The sequence below is a fragment of the Myotis davidii genome, unplaced genomic scaffold (genome assembly GCF_000327345.1).
Source record: "Myotis davidii unplaced genomic scaffold, ASM32734v1 scaffold1059, whole genome shotgun sequence".
NCBI lineage: Eukaryota > Metazoa > Chordata > Mammalia > Chiroptera > Vespertilionidae > Myotis > Myotis davidii.
In genome coordinates, this window is record NW_006290038.1 from 149,118 (window position 1) to 155,725 (window position 6,608).

A 6,608-nucleotide genomic window follows, 5' to 3' on the forward strand; every position below is an offset into this window, starting at 1 on the left:
GCCCTACAGGACACCTATTACACAAGGCCACTCTACCAATTCCAGGAGACATAGCAGCTCTAACTAATACATAGGAACAAACACAGGGAAGCAGCCAAAATGTGGAGACAAAGAAACATGTCGCAAATGAAAGAACAGAAGAAATCTCCAGAAAAAAAGAACTAAATGAAATGGAAGCAAGCTAAATGCTGGATACAGAGTTAAAATCAATGGTTATAAGGGATGCTCAAGGATCTTAGTGAGAGCGTCAAAGATCTTCGTGAAAACATCGAAGACATGAAAAAAGACCAATCAGATATTAAGCACACACTAACTGAAATGAAGAATAATTTACAGGGAATCAATAGTAGAGTAAAGGATGCCAAGAATCAAATCAGCGATTTGGAATACGAGGAAGCAAAAAACCCAATCAGAAGAGTAAAAAGAAAAAAGAATCCAAAAATATGAAGACAGTGTAAAGAGCCTCTGGGACAACTTCAAGAGTATCAACATTCACATAATGGGGGTGCCAGAAGGATAAGAGAGAGAGAGCAATATACTGAAAGCCCATTTGAAATAATAATGACAGATCCCTCCCACCCCCCATGAAAGAAATACACTTACAATTCCAGGAAGCACAGAGAGTTCCAAACAAGATGAACCCAAAGAGGCCCACATGAAGGCACATCATAATTAAAATGCCAAAAGTTAAAGATAAAGAGAAAATCTTAAATGCAGTGAGAGGTCTTTGAGGGGGATGCCAGTTGGGCACCATGGTCTTCCTCACGACGCGGCTCTGGTTCACTGACCACTCCTGGCGGGAGCAGGAGGTGCAGAAACATGCGGCACTTCTGGGGGAGGAAGAACCGCTGCGACGGCCTGGCCATCAGAGCTGGGATCAGAGCATTTGTGAAACGCACGAAAGCCAGAGGCAGAAGAGAGGCATCCTGAGGATGCTCTGGATTAATCGAATTACAGCTACTTCCCAGGAACACAGCCTGCATTGCCCAGCATTTGTTGGCAATTTAATTAAGTGCCAGGAAAGTGCTGGCTGATCTGGCCATCTATGAACCAAAGACTTTTAAATTCTTGGCTGCTTTGGCCCAAAGGAGGCGAGAGGAAGGATTTGCTTTGGGGGACGGGAAGGATCTCGAAGGTATCTTTTCCAGAGAGGTGCAGTGCCACTGAGGGGGGGGGGACACTGACACACCTGCCCTCTGCAGCCACATGTCTTAGGAAAAGGCGTTTCCCCCCGATGATCATGTCATCATAATTAACACAGGGGCTAAGCACTGGTCGCCGAGAATGTAAGTTTGATTTGCAATTGTGTTCCTTTATATTTCAGTAACAGGATGAGAGAAAAGGCCTGTCTGTCCTCCTTGGGACAGACCAGCGACAGCTCATGTAGACTGTGCCAGTACAGCTGTGTGGTGGTAAAATAAAAAAATAGCAGCAAGAGAAAAGCAGTCAGTTACCTACAAGGGAGAGCCTATACAACTGACAGCTGATTTCTCAACAGAAACTATGTAGGCCAGAAGGGAGTGGCAAGAAACATTCAAAGTGATGAATATCAAGGACCTACAACCAAGATTACTCCACTTAGCAAAGCTATCATTTAGAATTGAAGGTCAGATAAAGAGCTTCCCAGACAAGAAAAAGCTAAAGGAGTTCATTGCCACCAAACCAGTATTACATGAAATGTTGTAGGGAATTGAAGATGAAGAGGAAGAAGAAGAAGGAGGAGGAGGAGGAGGAGGAGGAGAAGAAGAAGAAGAAGAAATATGAACAATAAAATAGCAGTAAATACATAGCTATCAACAAAAGAATCTAAAAATAAAAATAAACAACAAGGAATCTAATGTACAAAATAAGCTGATGAATAAAATAGAACCAGAGACATGGAAACATGGAACAGACTGACAAATATCAGAGGGAAGGGTGGGTGGGGTGCAGGAAGAGGCTAACTAAAAAACATATGCATATATGCACTACTATGGACACAGACAATAGGGTGGTGAATGCCTGGGGTGGGGTGGGACTGAGTGGAGGAGGGTAATGGGGAGGATGGGGGACATTTATAATACTCTCAACAGATTAAAATATTTTTTTTAAAAGAAAGACAATTACCATATGGTTTCACTTATATGTGGAATATAAATAAACAAACCAACAAAACCAAAACAGATTCATGGAAAGAGAGATCAAAGGGACAGTTGCCAGAGGGGAGTGGGGTGGGGGGATCATGGTGAAGGGGAACCTAGTTAATACTATTATGAGAACCCTAGCCAGTTTGGCTCAGTGAATAGAGCATCAGCCTGCAGACTGAAGGGTCTTGGGTTCGATTCCAGCCAAGGGCACATGCCCAGGTTGCGGGCTCAATCCCCAGTAGGGGATGTGCGGGAGGCAGCCAATCAATGATTCTCTCTCATCATTGATGTTTCTATCTCTCCCTCTCCCATACTCTCTGAAATTAATAAAAAAATATAAAAATTATTCTCTCTCATCATTAATGCGTGTTTCTATATCTCTTTCTCCCTCTCCCTTCCTTTCTGAAATCAATAGAAAAATGTATTTAAAAAATACTAATGAGAAGGCTAAAAAGGGCTAATTCCAATGTAACCCTGATATTTGGGGGGCTAGCAATCTGAATCCATGCCAGCAAGGTCAGTGTACATTCTTGATAACCTATAATCAAGTCACTACCTCCTTCCCAGAAACTGGTCTTGCAGAACCTGTTACAGAGGCCATAAAACTGTGAACAGTGCACTGCCCGGAGGGAGGGTTATTAACACTGGTGCCAGGCCAAACCATCATATCTGGCCTGGAGACCCCCAATACCTGGGAGCCTTCTTGCGAGGCCCTCAAAAAGGACCAGAAGCATAATCCATATTTGCAGGACAAAGACCACAGGGAGATATAAAGAGAAGCCGCCTGTATGTTACTTTGCTCAGATTTGGAAAGTTATTCCCTGAGTCCACCAGCGTAGATAAACAGTGTCACTCCTTTTCTCTAGAGCAGCGGTTCTCAAATTGTGGGTTGCAACCCCTTTGGGGGTCGAACAACCCTTTCTCAGGGGTCGCCTAAGACCATTGGAAAACACATATATAATTACATATTGTTTTTGTGATTAATCACTATGCATTAATTATGTTCAATTTGTAGCAATGAAAAGACATCCTGCATATCAGATATTTACATGACGATTCATAACAGTAGCAAAATTACAGTTATGAAGTAGCCACGAAAATAATTTTATGGTTGAGGGTCACCACAACATGAGGAACTGTATTAAAGGATTGCGGCATGAGGAAGGTTGAGAACCACTGCTCTAAAGCGTTGCTTGGGCCCTGACCGTTTTGGCTCAGCGGAGAGAGAGTCAGCCTGCGGACTGAAGGGACCTGGGTTCGATCCCGGTCAAGGGCATGTACCTTGGTTGTGGGCACATCTCCAGTGGGGAGTGTGCAGGAGGCAGCTGATCGATGTTTCTCTCTCATCGATGCTTCTAACTCTCTATCCTTTCCCTTCCTCTCTGTAAAAAAAAAAAATTCAATAAAATATACTAAAAAAATAAAGCGTCGCTTGGTTTTTCTGTGGTCTTCTGCAACACTATTATGAGAGGTTTGTACGGTGACAGATGATGACTAGAAGTAGTGGGGTGACAACAACATAAGGTATAAAAATGTCGAATCACCATGTTGTACACCTGAAACTAATGTAACTAGTATATTATTATATACCAACTACACTTAAATTAAAAATATTAAAATAAATAAATGAATGCAATCTGGCCTCATCTCTCCCTTGCTAACCTGGGTCCTCAGAGATGACCTCCCTTTGTCCTGGGTCTTGGCTTCCGGGGAAGTAGCCCTTCTCTCGGTTATTTCACTCTCCTCCCATCAGAAGAGTCTCAGCACTCTCCCTTCTGAAACAGCGGTGAGCAAACCCGGGTCACTGAGCTCAGAGCATCTGCATTTCTAAAAAGGCTGTTAAAGGTGACCACACTGTAAACAGGACTTGAATTCCCAGAGGCCTTCTGGGTAGACTGGTGACGCTGGTGGTAGACCTGGAGAAACCTCTGACGGAGCCTCCTCAGCTCCACTGCCTTCACTTCCCCTCTGTGGTCGTCTTCCCGTCTTCCCGCCAGACTTTCTCCTTCTCTGGGGTCAGCAGCTGTAGTGTTGCCTGGGGCAGTTCCGCTCTTGAGGAAGTGGGTGGAAGGAGGAAATCTTAGAGCGGCTGATAAAGCAATCATGGGGATCCACTGAAGGGCGGTCAGAGTATGAAGAGGAAGAGAAACAACACCCACCCAAGCAGGAAAAAAGAGAAAAGAGCAGCTTCTGAAGCAAGTGATTGGAATCTCAGCAAGCCCAGGGCTGGAGCCATTTGAGTTGATAGCACATGTCTGCCCTTCTTGCAGTGGGTCCCTAAATTCTGTGTTAAGAATAGTTAAAAACAAGACAACAGGACCAACTAAAATGAAGTCACCTATGCTAAACCCCATGTCATCAAACAGAGACTTAGTTACAGTGCTGGCTTTCTCAGAAACGGAATCTACACCAGTCTATCAGGAATCATCTGCTCCACACTTAATTCGGTGTCTGCCTGATAGACCCCTGCTGGCCCTTAAAGGAGCATGGCCTTGTCATAGTGTGGACGAAAGGGGCCACATGCTGACCTGACCAGCTCAGGGGAGGCCTGCATGGTGGTCTTGCAAACTCAGAAACCTAAAGTCACCACAAAGGATGGCCTGAAATTTAACTAAAAGCAGTTATTGTTAGGCTCGCTAAAGGAGGAACGCAAAAGGCCAAAAGGGGTAAATAATTATGAATTTATTAGGTCATCTGGATACCGGATGGGCTGAGCCCCAAAATGGTGCCAGCACCAAAAGACGGGGAGTCAGATTTTTAAGGACTCTAGGCGAGCTTCTTTTCTGGGCAGAGAACTCTCTGTGCAGGTCTGGATTCCAGGAAAGTCCGGAGGGAAGAGATAATGGTCTTAGCAAGTGGAATGTGGTCTAAGCAAGTGGAGTGTCCATTGTGAAGTGGCCTGAAGGTCAGTTATTTGATCAGACCTAACTGATTCAGTTATTTGATCAGACCTAACAGTTATGGTGGGTAGTTACATCCTAACTGGTATCTTCACAGACAAGGTCAACCTTTACCTTAACTGAGCCTGTTGTCTTTTTGCATCTAGGATAACACCCTTGAAGTGTCTGGGTAACTTGTAACTTCCCTTTTTCTGGACCCCTCATGGCACAACCTAATGTGCTATGCGCCAGGACAGAGACCACAGATTCCTTCATTGTTATCATGTTAATTGTTCCTGCACCCACCTAAGTGTGTGGCCATCATTTTACTTTTTATCCAATCCCAGGGATTTCCCCACTTTGCTTCCTCCCGCCTCTCTAGTCTATCACCAATGGATTTCATGTCACCCACCTATGTCCCTCCTTTGATTGCAATATATTAATACAGATGTAACCCGCCATTCTCTGGAGCACTATCCCAATCCACTGAGGTTCTGCTTCCCAGCAATTATTGATAGTTTGGCTCAAATAAAGTCACAAAAATTCTTTGCAGGTTTGAATGTTCTTATGTTAACAATAGCTGTTGGGGTCCATCCCCAGCAGGTCCAGGGGTTCCCATAGGTGTGGACGGAGTTGGCGAAGAAGGAAGGACACGGAGGCAGCGTTCAGTTGATCATCATAGCCAGGTTCTGTCTGTCTTGTCCTCTTACATCTGTATTTATACTATTTGATCTCGCGGAGAGGTGGCCTTGGTTAAAACACACAGCGCTAAGGGGAGCAAACGTATTAAGAACAGTATGCCATATACACCAGGTCCCTCGAAACATATGCTGTGCAGATGTTTCTTCCCTGCAGCGACTGTGTCAAGCAGCAAGGATGGACCGGCTTCCAGCAAATAGCCAGTCTTTTGGAGTAACTTTCTCATCTTGCTCCTTTCTGCCTACAAACCTCTCATTTTACACAGCTCCTTGGAGCCTGACTGGATGCTGCTTGACTCATGAATCACTGAATAAAGTCAGTAAGATCTTAAAAGTTTACAGTTCAATTTGTTTTAACAGCATCTTCATAGGTTTGTAACTGGACAATCAGTGGGTCTGGGCTGCGTGTCACTACATGAGCCAATGCAGCAGAACAGGGTGGAGTCATGAGCGTGTGTTCCAGTCCTGCCGGCAGCGTGGAGAGCAGCAGGTCGTCCACAAACATCTGCTCTGCCCCTCTTCCCCCATAAGCCAGCTGCTATTGGGTAGAAGGGCAAAGACGACACGGGGAAGTGGGCAGAGGATTACCAAATGGGCAGTTCACAGGTAATGGGGGCGGGGGGATTGCAAAGGCTGAGGGTTTTCCAAGGGCTGGCGGCTCTGGTTTCTGCAACGAGGCCGTCCATCTTTCCAGGATAACAGGCAGCTCCCGGATGGGGAGGGGGCCGCATTTCCAGGGGAGCTCCCAGGCCCCACTGCAACTCCCAGCCAGGTGAGCATGCGCCTTCTTTAATCAAAACAAAACAATCCCGGTTAACGGAGCATGATCCATATTTCTTACAATTAGAGCTGGTCCCCAGCATTCTATTTCTGTCAGTTAATCTTCACAACACCAGGATAAGGTG

General features: G+C 45.2%; 1 pseudogene; it reads left to right on the forward strand.

The window, feature by feature from the left end:
• The first annotated feature begins 729 nt into the window (after nucleotides 1-729).
• Nucleotides 730-1,167, forward strand: LOC102754713 (annotated as a pseudogene).
• The last annotated feature ends 5,441 nt before the right edge of the window (nucleotides 1,168-6,608 follow it).